General features: G+C 41.1%; 1 protein-coding gene across 5 annotated transcripts in view; it reads right to left on the reverse strand.

Annotated features, from left to right (window-relative positions):
* The window catches only part of dlgap4a (discs, large (Drosophila) homolog-associated protein 4a), an 83921-nt gene that overhangs the window by 63622 nt on the left and 5603 nt on the right, over positions 1–14696 (reverse strand). The window lies entirely within an intron of this gene.

Genomic DNA, 14696 nt, shown 5'->3' on the forward strand with positions numbered 1-14696 from the left:
AGGGACTTCGCAATTAAATAAGGTAGAAGAGAAAGGATGATGGCAACAAGAAATTTAAGAGTGGATAACACAGTAAAACATACATTTAAATCAATAATAAACAACCTATAAACATTATATTGGATCTTGTTAGGAGTTTGCTTGTAGTGACACAGCACGTTAGCTACAGAAAGGGGGTTTTACATGTTCACAGACTTTTCCTATGAACACACGAGAAACAGGTGTATAAAGACACGTGTTGTATACAATAGGGAAATTAGATGTGCTGTTTCAAACCTAGATTTTCCCATGACTCAAGGCATTCAAAGAGATTTGATTAGGTGACGGATGAGGTCCCCTCTTCAGCAGGACAGGCCACAAGCATGAACTGAAGAGAAATTAAATTACAGCTTTTTTTTGTTGGATTTGGCCTTGTCTTTGGACATTAAGCCCACACAAGGCAAACCTCTGGCTTTCATGAGTTCAAACTGAGATTTGATATTAAGGGGATTAAGAACTGAAGAATAGTGAAAACCCATTTTTATTGCTCTAATACAATAATCAAAGAAAAGGAAATGGCTGGGTACTGAGATCTCAAAATGGCATTGGCTTAAATTTATAATCTGACAGCTATTGTTACTGCAGTTATTCCACACATGGGCTTCAGCCATGTTTACAGCCCCCTCGTACAGAATATGGAGAACAAGCCAATTTCTGCCTCCGGTGGCTTAATGTGCTTCCATTTGATAATTAATTTATGTCTGATATGGCATGTAATGTAGACGAATACAGTCTGGAAAAATGCATTAATAAAATATAAATGGGGCAGTATGTATTCAGAATAACTAAGCACTGTAGCTGATACATAAATGGTTCTTCACATGTCTTAGTCTGAATTTTGTTATTAGGCATATACACGACAGAAATGTAACCATGTAGAAGCAGAAAACCTATAACATTTATTTTTGTTACAGTTGTGTTACTGATCCCATGCGTAAAGTGTTATTACTGGCTTGAAATTGTAAAAATGCTTTTAAGAAACACAATTTTTCTGGATCAGTTTGAATCACATAAAATAAAGCTTTAGAAAGTATAGAGAAAAAAAAAGTGTAGTGAGTCATAGACTGCGGAGTCTGGCTGCAAGGAATAATTCCTGACATCAGCACAACCGGTTGATCACATCGAATATCATGCTGCTGTGAGTCAGCTAGTTGGCTGGCTGGTTAGTTAGAGGGTAATGATTCAGATTTACTTCTGAGGCAACCTTAAAATTCGTGTACATCGTGTGGAGGTTTCTGCAGAGGAGCAGATTCACCGGAGCATGTGGATGATACATCTAGTGATAAGCAGCTGGTTTAAAAATAAGAGGGATTAATGTGTTACCTCTTATCTAGAGTGGGTTCCGATAAGATAAAGAGGTTACTTAGTTAAGCCATTTTCACAGAAAATAATGAAGGGTGCATAAAAAAATATTAAAAAAGATAATCCCAACACAAGTTGTGACTTTAAACGTATGTAGTATTTTATAAGAATGTTTACACTCAAACATCTGAATGAATTACAAATTGACTAAACCTATGTTATATTTTTTTTGAGTTCTTACATTAGCTCAAATATTTCCAACAGTTATCAAAGCCATAGAAATACGTAATTGTATAGTTGCTACAGGGCATGTCTTGGTGTGGTGGCTGCTAAAAAAAGAAGACAGAAAAGTTGTTCCCTTTGTTTGTTTGTCTCGGTCAGCTGGGTTGTGTTCACCGGTATGAGAACAGCCATATGTCATGGGAAAATAAATGATAATGTTCACCATTAGCATACCAGACACCAAAAACATAAATAATGCAAAAGGTACAGTTTCTTTGTTCAAGGATAGATCACTCAGAAACAGGGATCAGCATTTTGGGGGCCAGGCAGCATGCAGTAAAGTCTTTGAAAATAAATGCTGAATGCAAATCCTGACCACATGCTTTTGTCAGTCAGAAGACAATCTTGCCACCAGCTTTTATACAGCTAGTTAGCCAATTATGCTAACAGTAGCGCCAGATTGTCTAATTTTGCCAAAAGACGTACATCTAGTAGAGCTAGGGCTGATAATCTTTGGGTGTCTTACAATTCGATTCAGAATCTACTTTCGATTCGAAACGATTCTGGATTCATAGATCCATGGATACTTCAGGATCCACTCATCTGTGAGGCTGGCTGAATTCCTTGCTGCTTCATTTGGCATTCTACTGAGTTAAAGAGCTACCCTTAGCACTCATCAGGGAGTGACTGATTAGCCACAAGAAAAAATTTGATTTTTGGAAGTTATGAATCTATTTCAAATCTAAAAAGATAAGAATCTTTTTCCCCAACTCTAATCAGAGCTGTTGCCTTTTTGCTGGACATTAACAGATTTCCACACAACTACTCTTTAAGTGTTTCAAGTAACACACAGCTATCACTTGTAATTACATCAACTAACTGGATTCAGTTTAATTCAGCGAATTAGCTAAAATTAGCGCCAGCTCAGCTAGCCGTAACCAAAGCTTCACTGACAGTGATTGAAGCGGTAAAAGTGCAAATTAAATTTTTACTAATTTTATTAAGCTAATTTCTTTGAACAGAAGAGGAAGAGACATTGGTGGATATTTTGGCTCCAGTTTATGTCCTCGTAACAATATAACAGTAACGTGCTAGTATCAGCTAGCATCTTATCTTGAGTCCTTCTCCTATCTCCTTTAACCGGTTCTGTTTGTTTAAAAAGGAGACCTCTACTGATACTTCAGTTGCCGGTTACAACTTCATGAAAGATAAAGAATGAGTTTGCATTTTGAAACTTTAGTTTATGGCGTGCCATGTCATTGCTGCTTTGCTCTTTGTACACAACTGAAAAACAAAGCGCAACAATTTGACTGACAAAATATGAATCAGAACCTTGTACATTTCGTTGACGCGGGTAACTCCAAAGTTTGACAAGCTGCTAAGCTAATGTAGCTTCTGCAGATTTTCTGAATAAATTCAAAAGGTGCATTTGACAACCATCCTCCTAATGGCAGCACATTCAAATCAATATGACCACCAACATTCTCCTCTGTAAGACCACAAAGACCATTACTTCATTTCATCTGTGGTATACACACCTGTTTGGATAAGTCCACTCTGCCTTTAAGGCTTCGGCTAGTGACAAATGAGCCTGTGCCGCCCAGTTTACCCTAAGGAGCCATAAACATGACTAATTTCAAACTCAGACCTCCCTGATTATTAAATACATTTTCTGCAGGTGTTTACTTTTTCCATTTAGACCAGGCTGCTGGGACCAGGAAGGCAAGAAAAGGGGGAGAATTGCACCTCATTGTTTATCACAAACCACAATAATTAAAGCCTCAATGAAATGAGAGAGGAGTAGTAGAGGAGAAAGTCAAACTGAAATTTCAAGTCAATGCGACAGACTGTGTGCCAGGATGGCAAGAGCGTTAAGTAGAAGGAGCTGACAGTAACAAGGACAGAGACAAGGAGAAACACTTTAGAGAGAAAAAATGAAGAGAGGGAGAATATAAATGATGAAGGAGCATTTAGGATAGAAAACAGGCTAGTGGAGAGTGAGATTAAAGTAGGTAAACAGAAATACGGCGGAGTATCATAGACAAAAACCATTGTACAGGATGAACAAGAGACTGTAAGTGATGAGGTGAGGCTGCAGCTCGACAGACCTGTCATGTTTGATGTATGGGCCTTTTATCTTCCAGGACCAAATGCATTATCAAAAACACTGAGAAAACACGTCAATATGTCTCACTGTGAGCATGTATGAGGAATTAAACTGGTGGGGTGTCACTGTCTCTGCATCCTGTCTGGAGAAAAACTAGTTCTTCTGTGGCATGCATTTACAGAGCAGGTGAGAGGAGAGGAGGTCTAATATACCACGACGACTGAAATGTGATGCCGTGGGTTTGATTTTGTTGGTAATGGAAAGCCGCGCAGCAGGACCCCGGTTCAATCACAGCACACTGACGCTAAGCCTTTTCCAAAAAAAAAAAAAAACGAACGTGATATCAAACTCAAGCTCTGATAATAACAAAAGTTTTATGTTTGAGTTATTGCGTTGCACGGGGTTTTGAAGCGCAGTGTTATGGGAATAAATGAGTGTGTGCCGTGAAAGCTTGCAGAATGTTGCATTATCAGGTGACTTTGCAAAGGCAAGCGCAGTTTCATCCCATTGTCATACTGATTGAATGAAGTCCAGGAGTGATGACATAGCAGCAGGGAGTGAGAGGGGAGTTTATCCTCTGGCCACCAGGAGGGACAAAGGACAATGGCCCTGAGTGCGCAGAAAAAGAATATATAAACATCACTCCGCTCAGCTCTTTTCTGTGCTTATACAATTATCCCTTCCTTCCATTCATTGGCAGTATAAACCTCACTTTGCTTTAATGCTGTGAACACTGGGCTAAAGAAAAGGGTGATCTTGAAAGCCCCTGAGGGTGGGTTTGATGTTTCAATAAAGTCAATGCAGCTTGTTTGTTTGTCTTTTTTAACTCTGGACAGAGCCGCTCAGTCTATAGTTTGTGTGGAATGACACAAAATGACATTCTTTAGAACTACTATTTGCTTATCAGACTTAATAGTTTCTGCATATAGCTGATCGCAAGAAAACCCCTAAAGGCCAAACTCTCCTGTTAGGCTACCAGCGTTAGCTCGGTATTCTCGGTGCTGACATCATGGCAGAGGCAAAGAGACCAAGAAGACTCCGACAGAGGACTCTAAGAGGAGAAAACAGAGTGACAGAGCAAGAGGCCACACAAGAATAAATTGCAGTGGCTTTTCATTTGGCTGCGAGAGAATTAACTGTAATCCAAAACTGTGCTGACTCAAAAGCTCTTCTCACAACATGCACTCCGGAAAAATTTCGATAAAAATGTCAGACAGCCTGCCAGTGAACTCTTCCTGAGTTGCTTGTTTACACCGGTGACGTGCGTGTTTAGGGTTAGGAGGCGAGCCATGAAGTACAGAGGGTTCGCCAGGATGACGGTCTAACAACAGAGTCTGAGGCTACGGTGACAGTGTTTGCCTTTATATCAATGCTACAAGTAATTTGACAAATTCACAGTGCAGTCTTAATATTTGATTTTCAGCTCTAATTGAATTAGTCTATGTTTGAATGGTGCTTTATAAATAGCCTTGCCTCCCATTGCCTTTATGCAAATCTAAGCCAGCAGGTGCATTGTAGCATCATTTCACCTGTACAGACATGAGAGTGATACTAACCGTCTTGAATTACTATAGTGACTATGACGATATTTCACATAATGTTAAACTGCTCTTTTTAACTGAACAAAGTTAACTTCACAAGGTTATTATATGTCCCTGTGGCGACAAAACTGGTATTCCAAGTGTCCCTGCTGTTCTTTAAGGACAGGATCTAATGATAGGACGGGTGGACTGGACAGCCATTTGTTCCCAATTGTATGTCTTCCCAGCCAGTTAACAGACCTCCTTGACCTCTACAGACCATCAGTGATACTTTTTTAAGTCATAACGAGACAGTGACATGATGTTGTTTGCTCTGCTGCATTATTCCCAACACAGGTATTTTTCTTTTTCTGTTTTTTTTTTTTTGTGTGCTCCTTAAAGTCCCCTTTTTTTTTTTTGCCATCTTTTCCCAGTTCCAGAAGCGGGGCTTGTTTGTTCTAAGGGAGGTGTTGGATCTTACAAATGTTGTCACTTTGCTTCTCACTGTCAGTTTTGTACTTGGATTTTAAACATATTTCAACACCTGTGATGCTACTCAAAAATACAGTAGCGCTACAGCCAAAACTGTCAGTGTAAACAAACAAACAAATAGAGAGAGAGAGATCTTGAACCGAGACCTTTTCCAACCAAGACATTTTCGCCTTCGTTTTACATGTGAAAGAAAGACCAGGCTAAGAAAAGTCGGGCATAGAAAATGGGTATCCAATGCTACAATGATGCTACTCTCCAGATCACCTTGGCCACCAGACAAATCACCTGCCTATTTTGTTTTACATTTACAGCCTCTTATGGTGATACATTATATACATGTACTGTATATTTAATCAGTTTGATGAAAGGACCAGTTTCCCTCCCTCACATGCATTTAAATGGTTTTTACAGCCCCTCAGTGGCCACCATCCAGTCTAATGCAGCCTTCATATTTGCATTTGTTAGCAGAGATAATCATAAAGGCTTCTTTTATGTTCCTTTTACGTCATACAAACATGCTTCTCTGCGCTGCACAACACACACACACATTTCCTTTGCTTAAATCATGACATTCAGCTTCTGACGCTCGCCCACATTTCAGTCATCCTTGGAGGAGACAGAGCTGGCAGCTTCACATCGGCCATCCAGGGACAATGCGGCATGCAGGCAGGCAGGCAGGCAGCTTTACTACAGTAGTGGCATGGCAGGTTCAGCTGAAGGAGAGGTAGTCACACCCATACTAATGAGACTGCACGCAGCGCAGTGACCGAGCGTATGCAGGAGGATCAGGCAGAAACAATCACACAGCTATACCACAAGCATATTGCCTCGTGGAAAACCCTTCCGTCTCTCCTCCATTCAGGGAGGGAAAAAAGTTATTTGCTCTTTTCTCATTTCCATCTCAATCCACTCCACTTCTGAAATATTTTGACAAATACGTTGCACACTAAGCATTCACAACAGCGTAGCCGGGCAAACAACCAAACATCAATCATGGTACTGCAGAGCGAAACACTGTTGGTCAGTTAGTTCAGGAATATGCTGCAGGCTGAGCACTGACTGTCTGCTTTGGTTTTTGATTACGCATAGATGAAGGCTGACAAAAGCAGAGAGGTAAAGACAAGGAGATTCATCTTTATTCTTTAGAATGGTTTTGCAGCATGCACGCACACTGCAGAATACCCAGGAGACACACAGCAATACATAAGCCCCATCTCCCATTCAGTAGTATCAATATGATACTATAAGTCTATTTTATATACAATTCCAGGGATTGACAAGCTACTACAGTGTGGTCATGTTGCAATAATTTATGTGGCACATTGGCAAGAAGAAGAAAACAGTCTGAGAGAAAAGTACTGGCACACTGAAGTGGTAGCATCGATTTGTAGTGCCTATCTATAGAGATACTCAACTTGAAATTATTTTTGTTGTAAATATACTTTTTTTTTTTTCTCCAAATGCATATATTTTGTGTAAGCCACCCACCAAAATGTGTCTCTCCAATAAAAACAAGGAAAAGCACAGCAAAATTGTAAGGATTTCTCAGCTTGCATAACATGACGGTGTTTACAGCAAATGAATATGGAGGAGAGGAGGATTAGAGGGAGAGATGAAGAGATAGAGGAAGCAAAAGTGCAAACGGTGACCTTTGGGAGACCTTGCAATTCTCCAGATGAAATTCATCACCACCCCCAGCAGATTAATAAAGATTGAGATTGCCTTGTGATGACGGACAGATGCTTTCCATGCAGGTGGCAAAATCTGAGCCTAATATTAGTTCTATCATTAGTCAGCTCCTGATGCAGTCCCTTTAATAAACGACCTACAGTCATGCTTCCAGACAGAATCCTTTTGGGAAACGCTGGAACTGCGTTACACCTCCTCAGAGTGATACAGGATTTGCCCTCCAGCCTCCTGTGAGACCATCGAGCGTCTCTCTGCCCCATTACCTGCCGCAGCTGCCTCCCTCCTGATGTGAATTATGCAACAGTGGTGTTTACAATGAAGGCGCACTTCCTGTAGAAACACAAGCAAGGATGTATAACCTCCGTGTAGTGAGGAAGGAGGCCGGGCAAGTTGATGTCATACAGTAATCGCTGTAGCACTGTACAGCAGACAAGCTCAGGGTGACCTGCGCGTCGACTCAGCATAGAAAGACGACAACGCGACAAGCAATGTTGAGGAAACTTAAGCATAACAGACAGCCTGCGGTGGAGACTGTGAGGGTTTAGGTTCAAACAAACATAAGACAGCAGAGGAATTGCAGAAGTCAGTTCTTTTTCTGTGTTGCTAATCCTGCCGCAGTGACAGAGCAACACACACTCTCTATTACATCACAGACTATTCTCCAATTGCAGTGAAAACACAAGGAGTAAATGTCTATTAGCTCGTGTTAATGAACAGGGAACAAATATGCCTATTAAGTACTGTGTTTGTTTATCAGAAACTACTTTATTTCCCCCCTTTTTTTTTATCCTCCAAATATTTAGTCTTTTATACTCTGAAACATGTGAGGAGCCAGTCATGACATAATTAATGAAAGGGCTAATATGACAAGATCTCATGTAACTGTGTGCTATTATTCATGCAACATTGAGTGCTCCTTAAACACAACACGCTCCACCATGTGCAGCTAGTGTGTACGCGCATGGAGGCACAGTGAATAAAAGATGAAATTGCAAGTTGAAGCGTGGAAGCAAAGGCAGCAGTCATATGTGCTAAAGCTGTTAAGAGTGAAGATGTGACCACACTGTCATGCACAAAAGACTAGGCTAGGCTAATCGCTAAGCTAACACAAAAAAGGACTTGAGTGGAATGGATAACAAAAAATGAATCACAATGTTTTGAAACACCTTTAGGATACTAGTTTGTACAATGGTTGTTGTAATAGGGATGGATAATTCATTTTTTTAGAATATTTGAATAGTCGTTAATTTAAAATAATGGTTGTTTCCGTGTGACTCTTATCCCACCTTAAAAATATACTGTTTCCATTATTTTTACCGGGGACCTCCCAGTCCAACCCAATCCTAGCAACCCCCCCCCACCCCCCATTGTAATCAAATTAAATTTAAATAATTGCCACTGACTTTTGAATAGCAGTTTTCTGTGAATGCCCAGCGATGTACTGTAACTGTGTTGTATGTACTGTATATCAGGAAGTTTATTCATTCACACAGCCTTCTGGCTGATCGACAAATTACAGTACACAAATAAATAGACAACATCCAGATTGATAGGTTGGGTGCAATTAGGGCGCCTTAATAAAGATAAACTTTAGAAGAACGCAAGGAGTCTCTTGTTAATCTGTTTTATTTCGCTTCAAGGTTATAGTAAGTGTTATTGATCATGAGTGTTTGTATGTTTGCAGTCCTCAGGGACGTGTGGCATCTATCTGGAAAAAAGGGAGACCTGCTTCAAACCAGTTTACCACTGAGCCTGACACAGTGCACTATCACTGTGTACTGCACAGTCTAAGTTGTGGTGTTGTTGTGTGTGTGTGTGGGAAGAGGGGGTGCGGGTGTGCAATGTCACAGGGTTGAATGTTGTTTTTGACTCTTTGTGGTCCTGACAGTGAAGGGGGGCTGTGTGGGTTTCGCCTGAGAGTCTCTCCTGACCAAACATGGTTGGCCAGGGTGGTTGCCAAAGTAATAAACAAGGCACGGGGGCAGCAAAACAACAACGAAAACACATTAAAATCAAATAGCTTTAAAAAACCGCCAACCCTCACACACTGAGAAACACTCCAATGAAAGTCACACACAGTGGAAATTCAATAAGGTGTTCACGGGCAACCCTGTCACAAAAAAACATTACCCATGGTTTGCAGCAAAAATTATGTTTTAAGGAAAATACATAGCCATCTAAATAACATTTTCTATCAACACTATGAAGAATGAAACATTTGATTAGTAAGCTGATAGTCATTGAACCTGCGATACTTGATTTTGATATTTTAATGGATTGTGTAACTTGGCAGATGTCGTAAGGGACACTTAAAAGGAGGAACCTAACTTTCAATTTTCATCTGACTCTGCAGTTCCCCTCAACTCTACGGCGCTTCTTAATAGTTGCTACATGGTTTTTAGATCAGCAGCTTTACTTTCATCTGTTCGCTCGCACTGTTTAATTAGCCAAGTCATGTATCTGTTTTCAGTGAAAAAGCTTCAAATCCATTGTGTGCTATAGCTGACAAGAAACCAAATGGTAGACAGACACAGTTAGAGACTACCTGCTGAATATAATGGAGCATTTAGCTAAAGAGACTGATATTTTCCTCAGAAGTTGGTGGAGACCAAACACAGAGCTGAAGAGTAAATACTCATTCAGTGTGACCTGGATGCACCAAAAGGACACACCTGGTCTTTTGTCCAGTCAGGCAGGACTTTACATTTTGTGTTTGATTGATTTTTTTTGAACACTCACATCATTTTTGCTTTTGATTTGCTCAGAACATTTTTTACACTTTTGCATGAATTGCTTTTTGAATAGATGTTGTTACACTGGCATTCAATTAAAATACATCACTTACACTGGGTGTAGTTCGGACAAGGCTTAAGTTTGGTTAGTGTTACTGACTCAAAGTCATGATTAAGAAGGTTTGGATCCCAAATAGGCCAAAAAAACAAGCAATAACACTAACATTACATATTTCTGGCTGCATATAAGCAGTAGGCTCCGATGTCTTTTCTTAGAGACGGTTGTCAAAAGTTGCATTATTTGATGGTTTTGCAATCAATTTGCACAGTCAAAAGTTATGCTATGCAGCTTTGGAACTTTTCTGTTATCGCCGGCTGTAGCGATGACTTTACGTCATTATGCAAGATCTTGACACCGTGCACAGGCAGGATTAAGTCAAAGCAAAGCCATGGTGTGATTTTTGAGTCTCAGACTCAAGCTTAGTTTAATCTGCAGTTCGCACAGGGCTACAGTTTTCCTTCCTGAAATCCTCCTTTGAAATCAGTATGTGTGTGTGTTTGTGTCCTGTATGTGTCAGTGAAAGTGCTGAAGTTACAAGCATTACATTACCAGTAAATAGTTTCCAATCTATTTTAACAGCACTGTCCTATTTGGATTAAGTCAATATTGGATGATTTCACAGCTCAAAATGTACATCTAGTGACCACATTACTTCATTACCAAAGCAGGTGTGGTTAATCTAAAAGGTATGGGGGGGGCTATGTCCCAATTCAGGTGCTGCAGCCTTGGGAGTGCGCATTTGAAGGCTGATTACATCTAAACAGTGCATCAAAGGCTCCTTCAAAACGAGCCGATCAAATGGGTCCTACTTTCCCCAGCTTTTGAGGGGTCCGTGTCCTTTTTGGCCAAATATATCCCAAAATGAATTGCGCACAATTATTTTCTGTAAACTTTAATTGACAATCAAAGTCTTACATTTCAAATATGCGCATACAGCAAAGGCAACAGGGGCAGCGCTAAAAATTGCAGGGTAAAGGCGGTGACGCAAACAGAGAATCCTCCGTAGACCAGACCGTCTCATTTCAGTTTGGTCTGAGCGATCGACGCAGGTTACATAGGCTCGTCCTTTAAAGGATGATGCCCCCGAAATGAGACACAGCTGAGGTTGTGGTTTTTTCCCAGCATATAGAAAGGCTTAGAACATCGCATAGCTAAGTAGACAGGAAATGTCAATTTAGTTAGGGTACCAAGCTTGCTCATTTGTTTTGAGTGAAAGGGACAGGACATAGGAAGGGAAGGTGTTAAAAACAAACCATATATTTGATTCTGTTTAAGGTCTTTTTTTCTGCAACTTTATAGCAGTTTCATTGCTAGTGGGGGAGTCTGCCATTCCAATACTAGAATCATAACCCCCCCCCCTTCAGCACGGTAGATCCACAGGAAAGCGACGCAGGCATATAATCCAGCTTCAGGCAGCAGGTAACCAACTTTACTGTGACTTGCTGTTGTTGGGCTCCCGCTGTGTGTAGCACAAAATCAGATTGCAATTATATTCGACTTGCTTGTATATTGAAACGCGTATATTTCGTTCCACTTTCAACAGAAAACATAAACCACTCCATTTTTTATTTGTGACTGTGCAGCTGCTCGGGTCTGTTTTGCAGTATTATTAATCTAAACTTGCTTTTAACCATAATAATTACATATATGGCCAAATCAACCAGGATAAAAAAAAAATGTCACAAAACAGGCCAATATATATTTGCACAAACACATGGGCCCCAGTGCCGGTCAGATCTCTGTGGGCGACTGAAACGACTATCTGTGCATGAAATAATGTGGAGCAGTGCATGTCAGGAGGTGACAACAATCTTCTGGTGTGTTGAAAGAGAAGTGGCGATGGCAACAGGCGCGATAGCACGAGATGCCGGGTCCATATGTTGCTCAGGGGACGGACGGGGCTGCGACACAGGCACAACCGGGGTCAGGTCTCGGTTTGAGCGAATGTACTCGGTAGCAGGAGCCAGAAGGCAGGCGTCCCATGGTTTTAATCTTCAGAGGGCTCAAATCTGCTCTTTGACTCCCAATCAGGCCCAATGTCAGTGCACGCTGAGGCTTCTTCATAGAAGTCACAGATGGAAAAACTTGAGCTAAGGCAAGTAAAATGTATGAAATTAACAGTGACACAATTAATGTAACTTTGCATTAATGAGAGGGGATCGCTGCCGGCAGGAATTGATCTTTGACTCTGCATAATTCCCTACAAAGTACCATTTTTCCTTCCATCTTCTCTGCATGCTTAAGTTTGTTTACCACAACATTCCCCCATGCATTAACACATTAAAGTCAAAATAAGAACGTTCCTATGTTGTCCTGCCGCTCTCTGGAATACGCATATGTGTTTATGAATTTGTTTTGGGACTGCCAGAGGGAAGCCGGTTTCCAAAATGCATATATTTACATTGAAGGAATTAAAGCAAACTCAATGGTAGCAGACATTGAAACCCTGTGCGCTCTGTCCAGGAAAGTATATTTCTACACGCACATACACGCATACAAACAAACACACACACACACACACAAACACAACCACCCACAGACTCAATCAACTTAGCGAAACTGCCCGAAAAAAATTCAAGCGAAGGTTATAGAAATTCTCTTTGTAGTCACAAAATAAAATATCCTTGAGCTTGAATATCCCCCTGCATTATTTCCTCAGAATCCTCTGTGAGTTCAGTGTATTTCTTTTTCTCTCGCACAGTAAACACCTCTCAGTCATGTGAGGCAGCTTATTTACATGATTCTGAGTACAAAACAATTATTATTTTTAAGCAATTCATAAACGGCAAGCGGAATAACTTCATTAGCTGTTTATTCAAATTCTCATTTGTTTAAACTCACATTCAAACCCTAATATCCTGGTGAAAAGTTGTATTCTGTATGAAAAATAAGGACTGGCATGAAAACACTTAAATGAACACGCAGATGTTGCTGAGATCTTTCCCACGTCGGACACACAAGACACATTAATCACCAGGGGACACACACTCATTAATAGCTGTGTGCTGATTAATTGTCCCTGGTGAGGGACGTTCAGCTTAACATGCAAATACGTGTCAGAGGATCCATTCAGCAACGCCACCCGGGCAAGGACTTATTGTAAAGTGACACATGCAGGGAGATAACAAGTCGCCTGTCAGGGGCCGACTGTAAAACAGTTGTTTCTATTTCCAGCTCTCATACGAGAAGTGGAAAATGTGAGATGTTACAACTTGACGATTATGGGCAAACTCGAGGAGGAGAGAGAGAGAGAGAGAGAGAGAGATATTTAATGCGACACACAAGAATGTTTATCTTTTGATTTGCTTCGTCTTTTCTTTTTGCTGCATTAAACAAACTGATAAGAGAGCAGAGTGCATGAGAGGAGGGCGGAGAAGAGAAAGACAAAAAAAAAAGGAGTAGGGGAAGAGAGCAGTGAAAGGACTAGGGAGAAGATGAGAAGAGAGGAGGAAGAGAAGAGGAGAAGAGGGGAGAGAAGGTTAAAGAGAGGAAGAGGAAAGGACAAAAGAGGAACAGAAGGGAGTAGAGAGAGAAAATGAAAGTGCAGGGAGGAGATGATAAGTGAGGACGCAGAAAAGAGTAAATGAAGAAAGGGTAGAGAAGTGCAGAGGACATCGGAGTAAGGGAAACGGATCTTTGTGCAGAAGAGAAGAAGAGAATCGAGACGAGAGGGAATGTAGGGAAGGAGGAAGAAGAGAGGAGAGCAAGGAAGAAAAGTTGGGGGAAAATATGAGATCAAAAGATTGTAACTGTGATCGAAGTTAAGAAGACTAAGGAGAAGGGAGGAGAAAAGGGAACAAGAAAGGATGGGAGGACAGGAGAAGAGAGGGTAAAGAGGACAAGAGATGAGGAGACGGAGAAGAGTAGAGTCGAGTAGAGTGGAGGAGTCAACAAAGGACAAATGCAGAGGAAAGACAGGAAGGAGTAAAGTACAGAAGAGAGGTAGAAGATGAGAAAAGACATGGAAATGGGAAATGTGGAAAGGAGATAAAAGGTTTTAAGAGGAGAGTAGAGAGTGCAAAGGAGAGGAGGTGAGGGCTCGAATAATGAAAGAAGAGAGGAAAGAAGAGAAGAAAAGAGAAGACAAGAGAAGAGTTGAGCTGAAGGGATGGGAAAAGAGGAGAGTCGAAGGTGGGAAAGGGGAAGAGAAAAGAGGTGAAAGAGGAGCAGAGGAGGAGGGGTGAAAATAGAGAAGCAAGCGATTGAGAGAAGAAATGAGGAGAGGTAATAAGATGACAGGCGGAGAAGGGAAAGAGAAAGGAGGAGAGATGAGGCGAGGAAAGGGGGAACATAAAAGAGGAGAGGAGATGGTTGAGCAGATTGACCTGATGGCAGGAAAGGTCACCGACTCAGCAGCACAGAGAGGCATCAGAGGAGGCCGACTCTAATCACCTCCAAACACTCCATCAGCTCCTGTAGGAGACGCACAGAGAGAGCGAGCGAGCAGCGATACCAAGGTCATAAAAATCTCTCTCTCTCTCTCTCTCTTCTTATATGCAACCACACCAGCTCTGCTCTCCATTCGAGTCCTC

Source organism: Labrus mixtus, chromosome 15 (assembly GCF_963584025.1).
Source record: "Labrus mixtus chromosome 15, fLabMix1.1, whole genome shotgun sequence".
In the NCBI taxonomy this organism is placed as follows: domain Eukaryota; kingdom Metazoa; phylum Chordata; class Actinopteri; order Labriformes; family Labridae; genus Labrus; species Labrus mixtus.